Genomic DNA, 22,171 nt, shown 5'->3' with positions numbered 1-22,171 from the left:
AAAGTAATAGGCATGGGTCCCCTAAAACAAAACAAAAAAAGATATTTCATCTGTAAGTTCCTTCAAATAATTGACATATGATAGCTAACCAAATCTGTAGCCAAATAGAAACCTGCAAGTTGAAAATTTGGAATCCATTGACTTGCTATTTTTGTCTAAGACTATGAGTACATGGCTGCTTTCTTACCCTTCCCAGAGCCATCAACCTGTTTAGAGAGGTTGGATCAGTAATCTCACAGAGAAGGTGTACAAGTGTCAGAATTAAAAAATAGCTTTCAAAAGTGGTAGAAATAAAAGTAGCTTTCAAAATGTTCCCGATGACGAAGGGCTCAATTCAAAACTCCCAGCTGGCCAGAGAAAGCTTTTGGAAATGGCAGTGTGCTTGACGTTCTTCAGTGCTTAGAGTCCAACAAGGACAGATATTTGATTTTGTAATGACGAAGTTATGCCTCCTGGAACCCAGAGAACAGACCTGCAATGACAAATGTGCAACTGATTAAACAAATTCCACTGAGCCTGTAACACGTACTCAACATGTCCTTGCTTTACCACCAAGAGTCTCTTCCTCAGTGGTTCCAGCTGGCAAATCTCATTTTCATTTGGAAACATTACTTTGTAATCACACAGACCTCTGTGGATTTTGTAACATAGAAAATAAGTTGATGTGCTCTCTCTCCCCTTTGCTGCCTTGATTCTAGAGACCATAGATAATTGTTTAAGCCTGAATCCATAATGCGAGTTTCATTGGAAAAAAACCAGAGAGAGATGTGTGATGTATCTCATATATACTGGCGCCTCTGTGGTGGGTGAAACTTGGTTTTCTTAAGATACACATCCTAAGCAGACATGTCTGGTTTCCATTTAAATGGGTAAAAGATGTATTCCTTCATTCTGGAGCACTCACTGAAGCCAGTCCAGAAAACTTGGCTCTGTATGTTATTGGAACCTTCTTTTTCTGCTACAGCTCACAGGATGACTTGTTGTGCCACTGGTGAGCACAATCATGACATTGTTTCAGACAAATCATGTATTTGCTGGAGGAATAGAGTCATAAGTAGAAATACCTTACTTAGTCGTCGGTGGAATACCGCATCCACATCCTTACAGGTCAAGCTCTGGAAAGATTTGGGAAAGAGCTAAGGAGAGCAGTGGCTGTCTGCTCTATGCATTTTACTTACAACCAAAGATTTGTTGCAGGTATAGCAGATAGGATGATCAATATATATGGTGAGAGTTCATGAGCAAATTTATCAATTTTTTGATTATTAACTATAAATGGTAAACATTAGAAGAAGATGCATAGTGAAAAAGCTCCTTCCACACTGAGTTCTAGTTCCCTAGTTCTCCCTAGGCCTAATCCTTTTACTCTGAGTCTGTGTCCTCCTCCTCACCACTCTCCTTCCTATAGCTCTTCCCCTCTGTGCTTTTTTTCAGATCATCCATCCTGATACCCCACTTTTTTTTTTAAAAAATAAATTTTATTTTTATATTCCCCATACAATTGCAACTCCCTTATTTTGACCTCAATCCCTCCCCTCCCCACCCCCCACCCCCCATAGAGTGTCTCTGGTTCATAGTTTTTTGTTGATTTTGATTTTCACTTTCTTATAGTTATTCATTTTCCTGGTCCCTTATTTAAGGTTTCTAGATTCCTGCTATGAGTGAGACCATCCGGTATTTTTCTTTTTCTTTCTGGCTTATTTCGCTGAGCATGATCCCTTCCAGCGCCATCCATGTGGCTGCAAATTGCATGTGTTTATCTTTTTTGAATGCTGAGTAATATTCCATGGTGTATATGGACCACATCTTCTTGATTCAGTCATCTAATTTTGGGCATTTGGGTTGTTTCCAAAGCTTAGCTATTGTAAATAGTGCTGCTATAAACATAGGGGCGCAGGTGCTCTTTGGAATTGATGTTTCTGTGTCCTTTGGGTAAATACCTAGGAGTGGAATTGCTGGATCATATGGAAGCTCTATGTTTAGTAGGTCCAGAAATCTCCACACAGCTCTCCATAGTGGTTGGACCAGTTTGCATTCCCACCAAAAGTGCAGGCGCGTTCCTTTATCTCCACATCCCCACCAACATTTGTTGTTGCTATTTTTTTTAATATGTGCCATTCTCACTGGTGTAAGATGGTATCTCATGGTAGTTTTGATTTGCATTTCCCCGATTGCAAGTGATGTTGAACATTTTTTCATATGCCTGTTGGCCATTTGCATTTCCTCTTCAGAGAAGTTTCTTTTTAGCTCTACTGCCCATTTTTTGACTGGATTATTTTCTTTGTTGTTGTTGAGTCTCATCAGCTCTTTGCAGATTTTTGTGATCAGTCCTTTATCATTAGTGTAGTGTGCAAAAATGTTCTCCCAGTCGGTGGCTGATACCCCACTTTTTTAATCCTTTTCTTTTTCCCATCCTCCTCCTACAGATCACTCTTCGTTCATTGCACCTACCCATTCTGACTTTACTACCAGGTCGTTCTTCTGGGTTCCTGACTACTGCCTTTCCTTCCCTTTGAAGTGTTTTTCCTTAGTTGTAATGAAAGAGCTGCCTGTGGCATTGGGGGTCATGAGAAGGACAGTGAGGGTCACAACAGGCTGGGTCTGGAGAGGATAACACTGGGATGGTGATGGAGTGGAGGTGACCTAAGAGCTGGAATCAGGATTGCTTCCCACTGCCTGCTCTTCCTGCTCATCTGTAAGAAGTAGTGTTGTTAGGGTTTAACCAGAAAGGCAGAACCAGTATGAGGGTGGAAAGGGACGGCTGGATGGATGGATACATAAAGAGATTTATTAAAAATGAATTTTCTTATGCAATTATAGATGCTGAGTAAGAAAGCTAAAATCTATAAAACAGGCAATTAAGGGAAGAACACGTGGAATCACATGGGTACAGACTAAAGCCATTGTCCGCAGGTAGGGTGTCTATTTCCTGCAAGGCCGCTCAGCCTACTAAGTCGGGCCTACCCAGAATAATCTCCTTAATTTAAAGTCATCTGATTAGGGACAACACCTAGATTAGTATTTGAAAAATTTACAGGAGGCATGTGAATGTAACAAAATGGATGTTGTTTTCCTTCCGTCCTTCAATGCTTGCAAGAGAATATCTCCTACAGCCTACCTTTTCCAGAAACATACTAGGAAGGGAATTATGGGTAACAGTCTAACCCAAAGAAATTGAAGGACTAAAAAAATCATCACAAATAATTTCCCTGTTGGGCAGCTGCTGGGCAAATACCTCAATCATTGTCTGGTGAGACATCCTAGAAGAACTTGAAGCTATTTATTGCTTCACTGCTGCTTTTGTTGTGTCCTTAAAGAATGGCATAAAGAGAAGCAGAACATTCCAATGTTCCCATTTCCATTCCTCAAGGAGTTCCCCAACCCTTCAACATAGTTCAAGGAGAACATGCTGAAGAGGAGAATACTTCTGCTAAAATATACTTCCTGTCCCATGTCAAAATTGGAATATAAGTCAAAGTCAAGTTGTTAAGAAATAACTTTTTTTCTGCTTGCACTGGGAATATTTGGTTTGCTCCTCCAGACAGTCCCTTTACCCATTTCACCCTCTTCCATCTTGGGACTTTGATGGGTTTGGACCACACCAACAGTGCTTCTTTAATCTCTCTCAGACTTCCAGTTGGATTTGACTAGTTGGCAGCACTGGCAGAAGGAGACAAGGAAGAAAAGTGCAGTTGGAGTGTTTAATTCCCTGACTCTACTACTCCAATGACTTTGGGTTGTTTATATCCCCTAAGGAAAGAGAATGTTCACCTCAAGTTATCCTTCTCCACACCAGCTCTTCTCAAACCATACCTGGTGAAGGTTTTGGTTTGGTTTGGTTTTAATTACCATTTTGTTATGAAATGATCTTGTTTATAAAGTAAACCAAGAGCAGGCTTGGATGTCTCCATGATATCAAATTGTTACATGTTTCTCTAAATACTCTCAATCTGTATACTCTTAGCTCATCATGGACTACTATGTTTGCAGATTAGGAGCAGTTCACAGGTCACAGGTCACATATTGAGTACCACTGCTTTTTAGGACTGCTTCTGAGTCCTTCCCGTCATCTGCTAAAGCCTGGGGGTAGTATCAACCCAGTCATTTCTAGCCCAAGGGGTTCTATCTTATGGTTACCCTATATCTACACCTTTGAAAATAAATTTTTTTAATTAAAATATTCTCAAATCATCCTGCTTTGATTATTTCCTGTTACTAATACTCTATTTTTTAAGAAGCCAATCTAGTATTCTTCCCACTGATTAATTTTAGTGCTCTCTCAATTTTTAATTCTGTAACTGCTAGGAAATTAAGAAACCTTCCTGAAATAGAAAAAAGAAGTGTGTGACTGAATCCTCCAAATACCTGACCTTCTGAAATGATCCCCCAGTGAAGGCCCACTCAGGGATCCACCCTCCTTCACCTGCCTCTACTCTTCTTTCCCGTCCCTTCAAACTGACTCCCTGAGACTAGTAACCAGAAGCCCAGGTCTTATTTTAAAACTTTAAAGGATGGGAAAATGAATTATATTAAAATTATGTATTTCCTCAAAGTATTAAACTAATAGTCTGGGGAACTCTAATCATCTTAATGCTCATAAAGGAACCCCCATCTAAGGAATCTTTCCTTCAGTCTTTGGGGTACAGAGAACTTGGAATGCAAAAAAAGATTCTGAGGTCTTTTAAAACATGGAACTATTCATGGGTGAGGAAAATCACTGCTTCTACTTTTCAGTAAGAATTAAATGTCATCATGAAGTGTTTTTTCTGAATTAGGGATTAGGGGATCTCTTTAGTCACCACAACTCAGATGAGAATGAAAAGAAAACTAGAAATGAAATGGATTTACTTGTTCCACTGCACTTGTTCCACTAGTGAGTAACCTTAAAGAGAACAAAGAGTTCCTAGCCCCAGGCTTGGGTTTTTATGCCACAGAAGATTTCCACATGGAAATGGTGATTCCTTCAATCTCTGTTTTTTAATTAAGTTGAAATGTTTGAAAACAATAGACATTAGCCAACAGTTGCAAATGTAATTTATACAGGATACCCAAGTTGAGATGTGGTATGCTCTCATCTAATGTTTTACTCCCCTCTAGTGGATTTTTATATAGTACATGATATCCTGCGTATGGTATAGGATAGCAGAATGTAAGGGGGAAAAAGAATTTTAAAATATATTTAAAGCATATTCATGTTCTGTAGAATTTCTTTGCAAATCTACAAAATTTCAAGGGTAAAAATAAAATTCTGTTAGTTTACTTTCCTCATTTTGCAGGTGAAGAAACTAAGACCCAGAAAGGTGAAATGACTTACTCAAGATCACACAGTTGGTTTCTAATAGGTCTTCTTATCACTGCTGGCAATATCGACTATATAAACCTGTGATTTCCATGGAAAGAGAAAACCTGTCCACTCAGATGCTCATCAACTGAGGAAAGACTTAAGCCTTGGAAAAAATCAAATTCGGTAAGTATATTTATAAGCTTCTGTGACCTCACCGCTTGCATTCCTGATACTTTTTTTTCGAGTGAGTTTTCCCTTTTTTTCTTAGTAAACCTACCTAAGAGTTTATTCATTTGGTTTATCCCTTCAAAGAACCGTGTCTTTATTTCTCTGATATTTTGTATTGTTATTTTGGTTCTATTTAATTTATTTTTGCTATAATTTTTATATCCTTTCTACTCACTTTTGGTTTGTTTGTTTTTCTAGTTCCTTCAGATATAAACTTCGATTGTTTATCTGAGACTTTTCTTATTTATTGATGTGGGCCTCTAGTTCTATGAAATTCCCTCCTCATACTACTTTTGCTGCGTTTATAGGATGTAATAACTTAGCTTTTCATTTTTTTTGATCTCTAGATAATTTTTAAGTCTTTTTTATTTATTTGTTGATCCAAGAAATATTCAGAAGCATTCTGTTTTGTCTATATATGTTTGAATTTCTTCCATTTTTCCTTTTGTGGCTGACTTCTAGCTCGTAACATTGTGATCAGAAAAGATACTTGATAAGATTTCAATCTTTACTTATTTAATGAAGCTTGTGTTGTGTTCCAGCATCTGATCTATACTTCAGAATGTTCATATGCACTTGAGAAGAATGTGTATTCATTTCTTTTGAAATGGAGATATTGATAAAGATCTCTATTAAGCCCTTCTAATCAATTAGTTTATTTATTGAAGGCATTTTTTCCTTGTTTGTTTTCTGTCTGGATGATCTATCCATTGAAGTAAATAGTATGTTGTCATCCCCTATTATTATTGTGTTGTTCTCAATGTCTTGCTTTAGATCTGCTAATAATTATTTTGTGTATTTATGTACACCTGTCTGGATGTATAAATGTTAGTGAAAATTAATCTTCTTGATGGATTATTCCCTTGTTCATTATGTAGTGTCCATCTTTGTCACTTATTACCTTTTTGACTGAGCTTTTTCTCTTATGTCACCACAGATTGAGAGATGTTTTTTGTGTAATCTTTGGCTTCAGTTCTGGTCCATTCTGTTCAGTTCATGCTTTCTTTGTAGTTTTGGGCCTCTAAGGATTTTTCTAGTTTTCTTGCCATATTAATTATTCATTTAGTGACTTGAGTGTTAAAGAATATTGTACCAGGAGAAAATTTCTGCTGTTTAATTCAGTGTATTGAAGGAAGTGATTTTTAAAAAATTTCTCTCTCTTCTTTCTTCCTTGTAACCTTTCTTGTTTTTTTTTTTTTAAATTCCTTTTTTATTCTATTTGTCAGTCTATTTTTCTCTTCACATGTCCTTAATATTTTTTTTTCTTATTTTTCTTTCCCATCTATTCCCACCCTTCTTTTTTTTCATTTGTTTTTTCTTTCTAACACAGAACAACAGTTTAAGAATCCATTTTTAGGAAATCAGTTTAACCATCCTTAATTAGAACAGTGAGATTCATGTCATTGGAATGAGGCCAAATTTATATTGCCTTTCACATCATAAGTGCTCAATAAGTGTTTTTTGTTTTTGAATGCAGCACCATTAAGGGTTCTAACTGTACTATGGTGAGGCACACTGTGAGATCAAAATATTGCTAGTAGACTGTACCTGTGACTCAGTCAGGCCTAACCCAAAGTGACAGAGAAGTTGATGGAATGTTAATTGATAACAGCTGGAGGACTGGCATGTGTGCAGCCATAGGAAGGGGCCAAGGATCCCTCAGAGAGTATAAAACTTACATTTATCAAAGACCCCAGAGACTTTTTAATGAGAATGACCTATGGTTAAAGTAGAGTGAAGGGAAAATCAAGATAGTAATTTGGGGACTTTGGGCCTCAGCGTATTTTCCAGTTAATAGCCACTGACTTAGGAAATAAAACTCGTAGTACTCATAATAGTAATGCCTTGGCCTTAATAATCTCAAAACCCCATTAGCTGGTTTTAGAAGTTGTTTGTTATCATCATTGGAAACTATTCTAAGAGAAAAATACAGGGTTAAGTCCCAGGTTTCAAAATACCCTTATCAGTGTTTTGGCTGATAGAAATGAGGCTGTGGGATTGCCTCAGATGGGATTTGTCTCTTAGAGTAGGCTGAGAGGGATTGCTTATTCATTTGGAATTGAAAGACACTCTAGATAGGTTTAAAGGGAATAAGATTAGAGTTTTGTGGATCACTAGCTGGCTTTAAATCTGTAACTACCTCTCACTGTATGAAAAGTCCTGAGTTATACTGGAATAAAGTGACAAAGCTGAAACCCTACTACAGCTATTTCGATGTCTTTTGGTGGTGGCCCCAGACAATCTTATTTTGGAACTTAGTATTACTCTGAGAGAAGTTAATAATAACCCTGTTCACTAAATGAGGCCTCTCTTCTATGAAAAGGCTGATGTAACTAGTTTGACTTTGGGTATACGAAATGTTAAAGTATAAATAGTATTTAACTATATACTTTTTTTAAATGTCTTTTCCATCCTCATTATTTTCTTGAGTATTTTAAAACAAATTCCTGACATCATAGCATTTCACTTGTACTTTAGAATCCTGAGTATTTCTAAGAAGGGTTAAGGTTATATCCAATAGATAGAGGAATCTACAAGGCATGAAGAACCTGGTCCATGATACTTTCTTCTCACCATCTGATACAAATATGTATATAGCAATTTCTATCTATATGTCAGGAATATTTTAAGTGAATCATATTTTTTTAACCCATTTAACACCCTTAACAAACTTGGAGGGAATCATTTTCCTTTGGGAGCCATGGACCAGCAGACCAATTCATCACCATATCTTCCGGCCATCACAGCCCACTCTGCAAGAAGTGGTGGGAAATGTGATCTTTGGATTTATATAGTGTTATTTAGACAGTGTTTCTATTTAGCTAGGCTTTACTTTTAGATAGGGTTTCTGTTTTTTTCTTCCCCAGTGAGCCTCAAAAGGATGGCGGTGAATTTACTGCTTGCTTTTGTTTTATCTATGCATGAAACTCTGTTTCTCTGAATAAAAGACCATTCATTCAGGAGACAAAGAACTATTTTCATTCTTGGGCCCTGAAAGGTATTCCTTCATCAAACTGATAGTCAAACTCATCTTTACATTTTTACCATTAAATAGTATCTATGAAGCAATGGAGGAAGGTATATTGCACAGACTTACTTTCTTTGGAATTACCCAGGTGCTGTCCCTCAGAAGGTACAAGGACAGGAAGTAAATTCAAAAAGTGTATTATTACATCCATCTGTTATAAGTTATTACCTACTATGGTAATATTCAGGTGAAGAAAAGGAATCTCCTCCAACACTGGAATCACTTGCATTCTGACTCAAAAATAAATCTTGAAAGTTACTTGGATAGTTTGAAGGAAACAGTTGAAGAAATTATATAATATTTTAAATATGCTATTTCATAGTTTTAAAATTATGAATGTAAATCTTTTCTCTGAGAATTAAGGTGTACAGAGGAAGACTTTTCATTAGCAGGAGGCTGTGAGTAGGGATCTTTCTCCAAGATTATGTAACTATTTTTGTATGTCACTGTGTGTATGTGTGTGTACTATTAGCGCTTTGAAGTTTTTTTTTTTTTTAATTTCATTAAAAACATATTTTTGGTCAATATAATATATTTCCAAAGGGTCAGGCAATGGTACCAATGCTTTATATTGTGTTACACATCCTTTGTCTAACAGTATAAAATCTGTTTGCTTCCAGAGTAGTTTCTTAAAAGTAAGTGTTTCCGAACATTGTATTTTGTTCCATTAGAGTTCATAGTTCAGGTACAGTATTATAATTCAGATAGTATTAAAATAAACTTTAAAGTCTGGTAGGGGAATTCTTCTGTATTAGAATTATTTTGTGTCAGAATTACCTAGAAAGTTTCGGAAAAAATTTAATTCCCAGGTACATTTCAGATTTACCAAATCAAACGTTCAGTGGATAAAGACCAAGAATATATATATTCTGATGCTGATCAGTTAATATAGAGCCATATCATGACATTTAATGACTGTATAATATCTTACTATATGTGCATGTATTTTATTGCTACTATAAACAATATTATGAAAAGCATTCTTGATCTATGGACATTTGCCCAACTATTTCTAGGAATAAATTTCTAGAAATATTGAGTCAAAGGGAGTACATTTTTTAAGAGTTATTTTATTCATTTATGCATTCAAGAGTTGGGGTATAGGCTTGGAGGTGCGGGGAGTGGGGGTGGAGTATGAGAAGATTCACCAGTGGCAGAGTGGGGAGCAGAACAGGTGGATTGACTGAAATACACTGCTGAAGGGAGCAATGAGCCAGACAGGAGAGGTCTCCTGCGTCATGTGGGTTAGCTCCCTGGCCTGGGATTGTACTTAGGCTGCAGTGGCTGGGGATAGCTTGCTAGTGCTGAGATTTAACTCCTTGCACCACCAGGGAGGCCCAAGGGAGTGCATATTTTTATGTATTTTGATACCTATGGTCTTTTAACCCTCTAGAATAGAACTACTTGATACTCCCCCTATTGTATGAGAGGCCCCATACTTCACATCCTTCTTAAGTCTGGACATTAGATTTAACCTTTGCCAATTGTATAAGTAGTTTTTTGCATTTTTGTTATTATATATACTTATATAGATATGGACACCAAAAATAGTGTCCATGTAAGAGTCCACAGAGATTGGACTCTGAAAATTATTTTTCCTTGGGAGAACAGTATTTGTGTATGAGTTGAAACAGCTAACACTGGTGTATAAATGCTGGAGGAGATAGGAATTAGAGCAGCATTTTCCTGAATCCTTCTGTACAGGGATCAGGTACTTTTGGAAATTATTAAGGCCTAGAGGTTATTATTCTGGGGTGGCTGGGGCTGAGGAAGGATTTCCTGTATATATGAAGTGGAATTTTCTGTAATTATGTGAACATCAGACAGTTATACTGGAGAGAGGCCATCTAGAAAAGAGTAAGTATTTGGAGTGGAGTCAACAAGACCACACAAATAAATAAATCTTTTCTAAAAATTGCAAGAGATATTAAGTAGGAGACACGATTTCTTCCAACTGCTTATAATTTCTTATAATTATGGAGGTTTAAATTATTTTGTTCATATTTTTTAATATCTCACATATTAGCCCATATATATATTATCCCATATATATATATATCCCATATATATTATCCCATCTTTCTCTCTCTCTCTCTCTCTCTATATATATATATACATATCTATCTATCTATCTATATATATATATATATATACACACACACACACATATATATCAAATATTTTTCTCAATTTGTTTTGTACCTTTTTAATGTTTAGGGGTGATTTTTTTTTTTTTTTACATAAAGACTTTTTTTTTCTTTTATGATTTCTACTTTTAGTGCCTGACTATATTCTTTCATGCTTTTCTAGTGAAATTTTTAACCATTTGATTAATTTTTTAATGCCATATAATTCTGTTGCATGTATTATTCTGTGGCATATGATTAATTTTGGTAAAATTGCCATTTTTGTATCTTGAATGTTTCCCATTTCCTTTTTCAATGATACATAATACCTGTTCTTTTATTTGTTTTTTGCTTTGCATTAAGATATTTATTAATAGGCTTCTATGACTCAATGTACAGATTGACAAAGTTTTAAAAAATACACTGTTACATGCTTCCTATACATGTGCCCCAATTCTATTATTTTTACAATATAGAATGAATTAACACAATTGAGAATGATTTCCTTTAAAATGTTCCCATTTACTGACTTTCTAATTTTCAAAATTTTAGAGAATGCGCATAATGTACAGGATCTAGTTAGGTTCCTGCCACTTAGAGTTTTAATAAGTTACTGTGCTCTAAAATAGAATATTATAATATTTAGAAAAAAAATGAAATACCTGCATGAAATAATCCAAAACAATAATCTCTAATAAAATTTATCTTATTTGATATATAACTTACTCCATATTAGGAAAATTCATGATCACTAAATATTTAAGTTCATGATTCCATTTAGTATCTTTCATTGCTCATGGAGTTAACATATACACCAAGGTTATGTAAGTGTGGCATTTTACTAGGTGTATTTTTAAAGACTATTATTTTATGAAAAGCATACTACTGTCATATGTATCTTTTTTTTTTTTAAAGATTCATCCATTTATGCATACAAGAGCTGGGGTACAGGCCAGAGATGCAGGGGGTGAGAGGATTCACCAGAGACAGAGCGGGGAACAGAACAGCAGACTAACTGAAATACACTGCTGAGGGGAGCAGCTGGCGAGACAGGAGAGGTTTGCCTCACCATGTGGGTTGCTCCCTGGCTGGTAGGGGATCGAATTCGTGCTGCAGAGGCTGTGGATTGCGGATTGCTTCATAGTACGGTGCTTAACCCCTGTGCCACCAGTATCTATGGATTCTTTTCCCTTTCTGCTTATCCTGGAAATTCTACCAATACTTCTTAGGTTCATTTTACCTCTTTATGATTTTATAGTTCTTCTTTGTAATATTAACTACTCAAAGTATTATCAAATACCCAACTTATAACAAGTCTCACATTTTACTAATCCAAAAGTAAATCAGGATGTTTAGTTGGGTTGAAAAACAAGGGGATAATTTTCAGAAATAATACTATCCCAGGCCACACACACACACACACACACACACACACACACACACAATCTCAAGTTCTCAAAATTTTAAAGACTGCATTCTCTGATCATAGTGTAATATGATCTAAAGTTTATAACTAAAGGATAAGTAGAAAAAGTCAAAAACACTTAAAAGCTTAAAGTTCATTTTGTATATAATTTTTGATGGAACAAGAAAATTACGAATTTATATATAATAAGAAGTGACTGGGATGACAATATCAGACCTTAAAACATGATATTCTACCAATGCTGAACTGAGAGGAAATTCATAATCTTGATGTATTTCTTATTAAATAAAAAATAAAATGAAATAATTATTTAAGCTAAAATCTAAGAAAAAAAGGCAAGAAAATTAATTCCAGGAAAATAGGAAGAAGAAAATATAAGAAGAGAGAATGGAATTAAGTACTAAGACAGCATTAAGGTTAAGTATATTTTGGAGAGGATTATTTGAAAAGACCGATAAAATAGATAAAACTTTGGCAAAACTAAGCACTCACATGTTTTGTTGCTTTTTTATGAGTAGGCTTTTATGCAAAGAGCAAACACTCATAAGGAGTGTGTAAATCAAAGGCTTTGAATTTTGTCCCACCTGACTTTATGCTGTCATCCACCTCCACTCATTCCTACTCCATGGGAAAATAAGGAATATAATTTTTTTTGAAGATTTATTTATTTTTATACAAGAACGGGGTACAGGCCAGATGCGTGGGAGGGTGAAAGGATTTACCAGAGACAGGGCGGGGAAACAGAACAGGCAGACTGATGAAATACACTGCTGAGGGGAACAGCGGGCGGGACAGAAGAGGTCTGCTGCGCCATGTGGGACCCTCACCAGCTGGCCAGGATTGAACCAGCACTGCAGAGGTTGTGGACAGTTTCACAGCGCAGTGCTCAACTGCCTGCGCCACCAGGGGAGGCCCAGGAATATAAATTTTTATCACTTAGGGGGAGAGGGCAATTTTGCCAGGAGAGAATAGTGTGTATAATAGTTTTGGAATGAACATATCTGTGACCTGGGCTACCCTGGGGAGAGAACTCTGAAGTTTTCCTAGGTAACAACTTACATCATGGTTTACAATGAGAATAGCCACGCAGTAACAATTTAAGATGCCTCAACACAAGTAACCTGCTAACATTTTCTAATGATTTTACTAATAAATATAAAAGAGATATCCATGCCTAAATTCAAACAACTGCATTATATTCAAGTTATAGTCTTCACATATGCTATTAAGATCCCTGTTGATATTTTGGGCACTACTTACATGTTTTTAAGTAAAACAGTAGTAAGAATTTTCATCAGAAAATAAAAGAGGATTCGAGTTTTTGTTTTTTTTTTTGAAGTTTGATTTTTTTATGCATAGAAGAACTGGGGTACAGGCCAGAGTTGTGGAAGGTGAGAGGACTCACCAGAGACAGAATGGGGAGCCGAACAGGCACACTGACTGAAAACACTGCTTAGGGGAGCAGCAAGTGAGGCAGGCAAGGTCTGGGGCACCATGTGGGTATCTTCCTGGCCTGCAGGGGATTGGGGATTGAACTCGCACTGCAGAAGCTGCGATAGCTTAACAAAACTGTGCTTAACCCCTTGTGCCACCAGGGAGGGCCTCAAGTTTTTTTTTCATGATCAATAATACAATTATTTCTCTTTATCTCTGATATTTTTAGAATAAACCTTTTATCTAGTTTTGCTAGTTTTTAAAATTAAAGATTAGGAGAAGCAAATTAGTAATGGCTTATTAGTCAGCTGAGGCAAATTATGCTTGTCTATTTGAAGATTTGAAGATGGTATAGTATTTTGTGAGAAATAAGTAATTGTACAACAGTGAACCTTCACTAGACTGAAATAGGTAGACAGAACGTAAAATTATTCATAAATTTTTGGGGGGAGAAATTCTTCTTGTACATTCACAAGGAAACCACCAGGGTTCTTAATGGTGTAAAGATGTGGTAAATTGGAGTTTGAGGTTAATATGGCTCTTAGTTATTCAGATTCCTTCATAACTGCAGATGTTAGATTTTTATTATTTTTTTCTTCCTAGATGTCTATGAATATGGGGGGCAGGGAAGTATATACATTCAACAAAATCCTGTATCTGAAGTAGAAAATTTGAAGTCCAAAGGGTTAAATCTAGGTACAAACCTATTTTGGTTGTGGGTTCAACTTCAGTAGCATTTTAAGACAACTAATATTAGTGTGCAACCAGTAACTTGTAAACTTTTTGCTGATAGTATCTATAAGGGTTTGGTACTGTAACCAAAATCATACTCTTCTCCACATTCCTTCTAGGTTCCCATGGATCCCTTTTAATGTTTCTATATGCCCTTTTCCCTATTCTGTAGGCCTTTGTTTTTTAACTACCCGCACCTCTCCAGAGAACTATCCTTAGATTCCTGGGGCCACTTTGTCTATATGTCCAGGGCATACCTGTGCCCTTATCTGTGGTCCATAGCCAGTGACAGTTGGTGTGAGAGTTTGAAAGTTCAGATGTCTTGCCTCAGCCTCTGAGGTATATATTATCCCTCAGAACACTTCTATGGATCTAAAATTACATCCTCACTTGACTTCTCCCTTTATCAGTCCCATTTTTCCCACTCCCTTCATGGTTTTTCCTGGAAACATTCCTTAATAAGTCACTTGCATAGAGAGCCTGCTTCCAGGAAACCTGATCCAAGATCACAGCGTAAGTATTTTAAGAAGAAAGGAATTTAATACAGGGAACTAGGTGCTTATAGTCTGAAAGAGAGCGTGAATCAGAGGCCACCATTAAATTTAGGTATTGGGTCTCCCTGGTGGTGCAGTGGTTAAAGACAGTGCTATCAAGCTATTGATAGCCACTGTAGCACGAGTTCGCTCCCCAGCAGGCCAGGGAGCTATCCATATGTTGCAGCAGAACTCTCCTGTCTCCCTGCTGCTCCCCTCAGCAATGTATTTCAGTCAGTTTGCTTGTTCTGCTCCCCACTCTGTCTCTGGTGAATCCTCTCACCCCCACACCTCTGGCCTATACCGCAGTTCTTGTATGCATAAATAAATAAATCTTAAAAAAATTAAGAATTACTGCAATAGTCACAACCTGAAAATCAGGAAGTTTCTGTCACTGTGGATGCAACTACTCAGCAGCCAAAGCTTGTGACTGGACTGTAAAACACTGTGCTAGGGCACTATTTTGTAGGCCATGTTTTTAAACCTTGTTTCCAGCTGGAACAATCTAAAATCTAGAACAAGTTGGGTCTGACTCAGTTACAACATCCTAATCATGCTATTGCTAACTTGCAGAATCTATTTTAAATGTAGAACCTAGCTGCAAGGGAGTCTAGGAAATGTAGTTTTTATTTCCCAGCCATGGGAGATCAGGAAGGCTCTCTAGAAGGAAGTGGAAATGGCAGTTGGTTATCAATTGATCAAAAGCTCAATACCAAAGGTGAGAGGAAATAAATGAACATGCATTTTCTTCCAGGATCCTGTATGACACATAGTTTGCCTGGAACATGTGGCTGCTGCTCTTAATTTGTACTGTCCCCCATGGTTGGCTAATTGACACCCAATTCAATTTAGTATTCAATTTAGTTCAGTGTATTTAAAGCTACAAGCTATTATTAATTAAGGGGTCCAAAACCAATGTATTTACTGGCAAGGGAGGCAAGAATAAAGTGAAATAGAATAGAAAAATTAAGTATTGTTTCATGAAATGTCTATTTTGCTTTGTGTGAGTGTATGTGTGTGTTGTGTTATGCTTTAAATTGTGTTTCTTAATAGATGTCAAGGTCAAAAGGCTTGAAAAACATTGCTTAAATGCAATTCCCTCAATTCCCTGGTATTTTAAGTCTAGGTATGGATTCTTCTCCTGTGTATTGTAGAGAATTCTCTAATTTGCTCATTATAGTACTTATCTCACACACACACACACACACACACACACACATTTAGTGTCCATGCTCCTCATTAGACTCCAGCTCCCAGAAAGGAGGTCAGGTACTGTGGTTATCTTATTTTCTGTTGCCATGACATGGTAACTTTTTATATATATCTGTTAAATGAATAAAGGAAAAAGGACTGTTAGTAAACTTTTGTGTCACTTAGCTACTTCTTTTTTATTTTTTTTTAAAGATTTATTTATTTATTTATTTTATACAAGCACTGGGTACAGTCAGAAGTGCAGGAGGGTGAGAGAATTCACCAGAGCCAGAGCAGGGAGCAAAGCAGGCATAAGGACCGAAGTACACTGCTGAGGGGAGCAGCAGGTGGCAGGAGAGGTCTGCGCGCCACGTGGGACCCTCCTCCAGTGGCCGGGGAGCAGCCGGGGATTGAACCGGCTCTGCAGAGGCTGCGGGCAGCTTGGCAACCCAGCGCTCAACCGCTGCGCCACCAGGGAGGCCCTTAGCTACTTCTGAGATAATAAATAACTCAATATTTAGAGAAGACTTTGAGATGTCTAAGTTAGAAATCAGACCAGTAATAAGAACACTGAAGCAAAGTAAAATATATCTAGCACAGAGTAATATAGAACAAAGGCATCATAAATCCAGAGAGGAGACCTCTGACCAGATCCACATAATCTCCTCCCCTTACTGCAAAGGCTCCTCAGTGCAGAGGAATAGGAAGAGTGTACGAAACACATCCCAACGTGGATGTATACATATCATTGAATTGAGGTCTCAACTGAATGTGGGTTCACTTATTCTCAAGTCTTTTTGTGCTCCTCCCTATGTCCTTAATAGTACTGTATATAGATATCTGTGCTGGGTGTACTACCTAACCCACAGTGTAAAGAATCTTGTGAGTAAAGCCCTTTGAGAATTCTCCTGAAGGATATGTGTGTGTGTGTACAACTGTATTGTAGTGGTGGTAAATTGAGTTGTATTATAATAATATATTAAACCTAATACATTATAGTCAGCATTTGTTAAATGCTTGCTATGTGCCAGGGACTATGCTTAGAATATTATGTCATGTACTTCTTACACAAATTCTGGAAGGATTTAGCCACATTTACAAGTCAGAAAAGTCAGGCTCAGAGAGAAAGTAACTTGCTCAAGGTGATGAAACTGGTGCAAGGCAGTGAGGACTCAAATCTATTCTCACTTATCAGTTCTTGCTCTCAACCACTATGGCGAAGCAAGTGGTGACTAATTATCTAATCCTTCTTCGAGCCCTTAATTATTGCTTTCTGCTTCTTTGTGGCCTCAGATTTATTTAAAATTTTTCCTGTGGTTGATGGGCCATGACATAAAATTCCACAGTCATATGCTATAATTGCAAAAAGCTTTTGTGGATGGCCAAGAAAAACTTCCCCTTCAGATCATAATCATTTGGAAGCGTTTGCCTTTAATCTCTAAGCTTGCATTTATGGTTGGAATTTATAAGTAGTCCTACATATTCTACCCGATCATTTGTTTCAAAAAATTGTTGAATACTTATTTATGTGTTAGAGTTCTAAACATTGGGAATACTTAGAAAGTTCTCTGACAGTTTTAATTCTCTTTGGAGAAGATAAGCAATATGAACTCAACACATAATATGAAAAGTGGCAATAAGTGCAATATTAAAGCAATATAGTAGATTGTAGCAGCATAATATGAGTGTATAATATATATTTCACAGTGTATCAAGTATTTTATAATAAAATGACATTTGATTAAGGGAATTAAAAAAAAAAAAACACTGAGGGAGAGATTCTTATAGGTCTGTGGGGTAGCACTTTCCAGGAAAAGGCCCTGGGGTAGGAGTGTGCTTGGCTTATGTGAGAAACAGCAAGAAGGCTGGTGTGAATGCAGCAAGTTGAGTGATGGAGAAATGGTAACAATAAGGGCCTTGGTACCCAGGCAGTACAAGAAACTTTTTCTAGGTAGAAAATTTACAGAGAAGGGGAAAGGAGTTGGGGTGAATGTAAGGGAGTATTTATAATGACTATTTATGGTCTGTAAGCTGGGCAAGAAGGGAATTAAGAGTCAACAGGACTGATGGACAGTATAAGGTGACAGGTGAAGGTCTTGATGAGGTTGATGAACTGACAAAGTTTTGTAGGCCCTGGTGAGGACTCTGGCTTTATTCAAAGTAAGACATTATACAGCATTTATTGGAAGAATAACATGATCTCAGTTACTTTTCAGAAGAATCACTGCAGTCCCTGGCCATAATAAATGGAGGTAAAAGTGGAAGTCAGAAGCCAAAACAAACAGGAGGTTATGACAGTACTCTAGGTATGACGAACTGGATTCAGATAGTAGTGGCGAAGCTGGAGAAAAGAGGTGGGAATCTGGATACAGTCTAAAGATATAGCTCAAAGAATATAATTCAGATGAGTGGATAGGGCTGGAGATATTTCAGAGGAATTGTCAGCATGGGACTAATGGAAAAGGAATTTGGATAGAAAAAAGATTTTCTATGATTGAACTCTGGGACACCATAGTTCCTAGAGATCATAAAATTAGAATAGGCAGTCCAAATGACTTAGGAGTTGACAGTGATGGACAACGGAACCCAAAAAGTGTGACACCCTGGCCAGAGCCAAATGAAAACAATATTTCATGAATGTCAAATGCTGCTGAGAGATTGATGGGTTAGGTGGTGGAGGATTGCCATTGGATTTGAAATATTGAAATTTTGACAATTTTTATACGTATAGCTTAGGAGAATAGTGGCATTGAATGCCTCAGAGAAGAGGGCATGGAGATAGCAGCTAGGCACATCCCCTTTTGGGACATTTGCTGAGAAATAGGCATTAGAGTATTTGATGAAGACACATTTTTGATTCTTTAAAATGGAAGCAATGACAGCATGTTTGTTAATGAGAGTGAATCAGTAAAGAGAAAAATTAGATAGGAATGTGGATTGTTCACCATTTAAATGGTTGTGAAGGCATGGTCAGGAACATAGGGGCTGTCAGATGATAGAGTTACTGGAGGGTGGTGCATGTAGATTTAACCTCCTGATTTATTTTCTCAGTAAATAATGGCCAAGGTTAGCAACTAAAATTAAGGAAGAGGGCAGTTGTGGAGGTCTGAGAAGGGAAGAGAAAGGATGAAATTGAATTGAGCTTGACAATGTAGGCATTCCAGGCAGTATTGAGGGCCCACACAAGGTTTGCAACCATTAGTTCAAACTAAGACAAGTTTATGTGGTGGTGAGATTTTCTCCAGCCACACTCAGTTACACAGATGCAGGCCTGGGATTGGGGGTGTGGGGGTGTGGGAGGAGAACTGGATTTGCTAGAGTTGTGGTTAGCCAGTCAGCACAAGATCTTTCCAGACAGAAAACTTTCAGCAATACAGAAGGGAAGGGAGTTGGGGTGATTGTAAGGGAGTGGTGACCTTAATGACTGTTTGTGGTAAGCTGGGTAAGAAGGAAAATAAGTCAACAGGGATTATGGATGGATAAAAGGTGAATGTTCGGGCCTCCCTTTGGGGCACAGGCTGTTGAGCACAGCACTGTGAAGCTGTCCGCAGCCTCTGCAGCGCCGTTCAATCCTGGCCAGCCGGTAAGGGTCCCACATGGCGAGGTAGACCTCTCCTGTCTCACCCGCTGCTCCCCTCAGCAGTGTATTTCGTCAGTCTGCCTGTTCTATTCTCCGCCCTGTCTCTGGTGAATCCTCTCACCCTGCCACGCATCTGGCCTGTACCCCGGTTCTTGTGTAAATAAAAAAAAAAGAGTTTAAAAAATAAATTAAAAAAAGGTGAAAGGTCAATAGTTTGGAGGTCTTGATGGGGTCAAAGAACTGACAATTAAAATATTTCAAGAAAGGCAGCTGTGGATATGGGAATGTGGTCATCAGAGTTGAATACTGGAGACTGTAATTATAAAGGACTTATTGATAATGATCCACATTTGTGTAAATTGCAACCTAGTGATTTTTGAACCATAACCCTATAATGTAGTCTGATGTTACATGGTTGCAGATAATCTACCATTTGGTTATTAAAAAGTATTATTTTATAAAACATATTATTAAAAATAATGTTAAAAGAATATACATTTAATATTGTTTTACTTTTTTCCTGAGTATTTTTTATTTTATATTATTTTTAAAAAATTTTAATTTTTTTTTGTGGGACCCTCGCTGGCGGCCGGGGAATGAACAGGTGCTGCAGAGGCTGGCGGGCAGCCTTGCAGCCCAGCGCTCAACCGCTGCGCTACCGGGGGAGGCCCTCCTGAGTATTTTTTAATACTTTGAATAAGAAAACTGAAAACTTCCTTTCATTTCAGGAATTCTACATCTAGCAGATATTTAGTGATGTGCACTAAGAGGTCTGGTCACACTTTACCACAAAATTATTTATAATAGTAACATTTTGGGACAAGTCTCTGGCATATATTGATTAAATATGACATGGGTTACTCATACAATGAAATACTATATAGACATTGAAATATGACATGAAAAATATTTTTTGGCATGGAAATATATTTACTACACATTACTATTAGGTATATTATGAGACTTTGTGGGTAAACAATATAGGTCTATTTACATAAAACATACTGGCTAGAAGAATAGCAACAGTTAGCATTGGTTGATGGCATTTACATGTTATCTTTTTTCTCTTGAGAAAGAAGTTTTTTATGGTTTTTAAACAGAGCATGTACTGTTTTTGAAATTAGGAAATAAACAATAGTGGCTATTTCAAAAATTTTACCACTTCAAAGAAAAAGTGAGAAAACAAATAAATAGAAACAAAAGGGATGCAGAGAACCACAAAAGATGACTATGAACATTTGCATGCTCGTAAGTTAAATAACCTTGAGAGTTCAAACAAATTTTAAAGGTGTATGTAAAGTAAAAAATCATTTTTCTTCTTTTCTAGTCATAAAAGATGCTCTTCTTTCTTAAACATTTTTACTTTTCCTTTTTATCAGATCATCAGCTGATCAGTGTTCACTGATTAATTTCCAGATTGCCAATACAACTGGCATCTTTCCTAGTGGTGATTGCAAACTTCCAAAATGATCATTTCCAAATCAGACTATTTTAAGAGATCTGTCTCATTTTCTTTGCTGGAAACAAACGTTAAAAAATCATATGTGACAGAACAACTGTTAGTTTTATTTATTTTTTTTAAACAAAAATCTAACAATGTCTTCATAGTCTAGTTGGGTTGTCATAGGACCCACTGTTTTTCCTTAATGGCCTGGTTTGTTTCTGATTTCTCTGTTGCATAATCTCCTGGGTCAAACAGCCAAGTGGATGTTTTCAACATTCAGCTATTTTCTCTCCACCACAGGAAATGTGAAATGTGTGTCAAATGCATTGAAAGATTGTGCCTCCACCAATAGTTTTCTTTATTTGAGCATCTGATTTTTGTTTATCAGTGTTAAAATCCTATCTGTCTACTTGCACAATTTAAGGCAGAGTAAGTAATTTGTCTGAGAGTCTTAATGCTATATCGGACTTCCCAACTGAAATTCCTCTGAGCAGCGTACATTTTTAGATTAAATATGTCAAACTGTTATTGCCTGAGATTTGCTTTGAAATTTTTCCTATATTGAAAACAATGAAAAATGGATATATAGATAATGAATTTACTTCACATCAATGGCTCTCTTAGGGATAAAGTTACAGAGTCTTAGCCTACTTGGATGAAGGGCATTTCTCTGTCTTTGCTGTTTCCCTTAAGGGAGACTAAGGGAGATGGGGGAGGTAGGAAATACTGTGAAGGTTCTAGCCCAGGGACACAGGCCCACTAAAAGTCATATTTAATGATCTGGCTACCAGACCAGTGGGATTTTAATGGATTGTGGCTGGAAGAACTATAAGATTTAGACTCTGAGTATGAGTTCTTAGGGAAACTCAAGCACATTGGGCAACTATTAACAAGGACTCCAGAGGAATTTGAAGACAATGGCACCTATAATTACCTCCAACATTAAACACAGCTCAAGTCCTAGCCAGATAAGTATATACCTCACATTAAGGTCCTATTTACTGTAGCTCCTATTACTCAGCAGTGTATGCTTTCAACAAAAAATTACAACAGGTGGTAAAAGGCAAAAACCAAACAACACACTGAAAGGAGCCAGACTCAGATATGACATTGATTTAAAATAATCAATTAGGGTATTTAAAATAAGTATGAGTAGTATGTTAAG

This window comes from Talpa occidentalis, unplaced genomic scaffold, assembly GCF_014898055.3.
Source record: "Talpa occidentalis isolate TD23 unplaced genomic scaffold, MPIMG_talOcc4v2.1 talOcc4.11, whole genome shotgun sequence".
Classification (NCBI taxonomy): Eukaryota; Metazoa; Chordata; class Mammalia; order Eulipotyphla; family Talpidae; genus Talpa; species Talpa occidentalis.
This window is presented reverse-complemented; position numbering follows the sequence as displayed.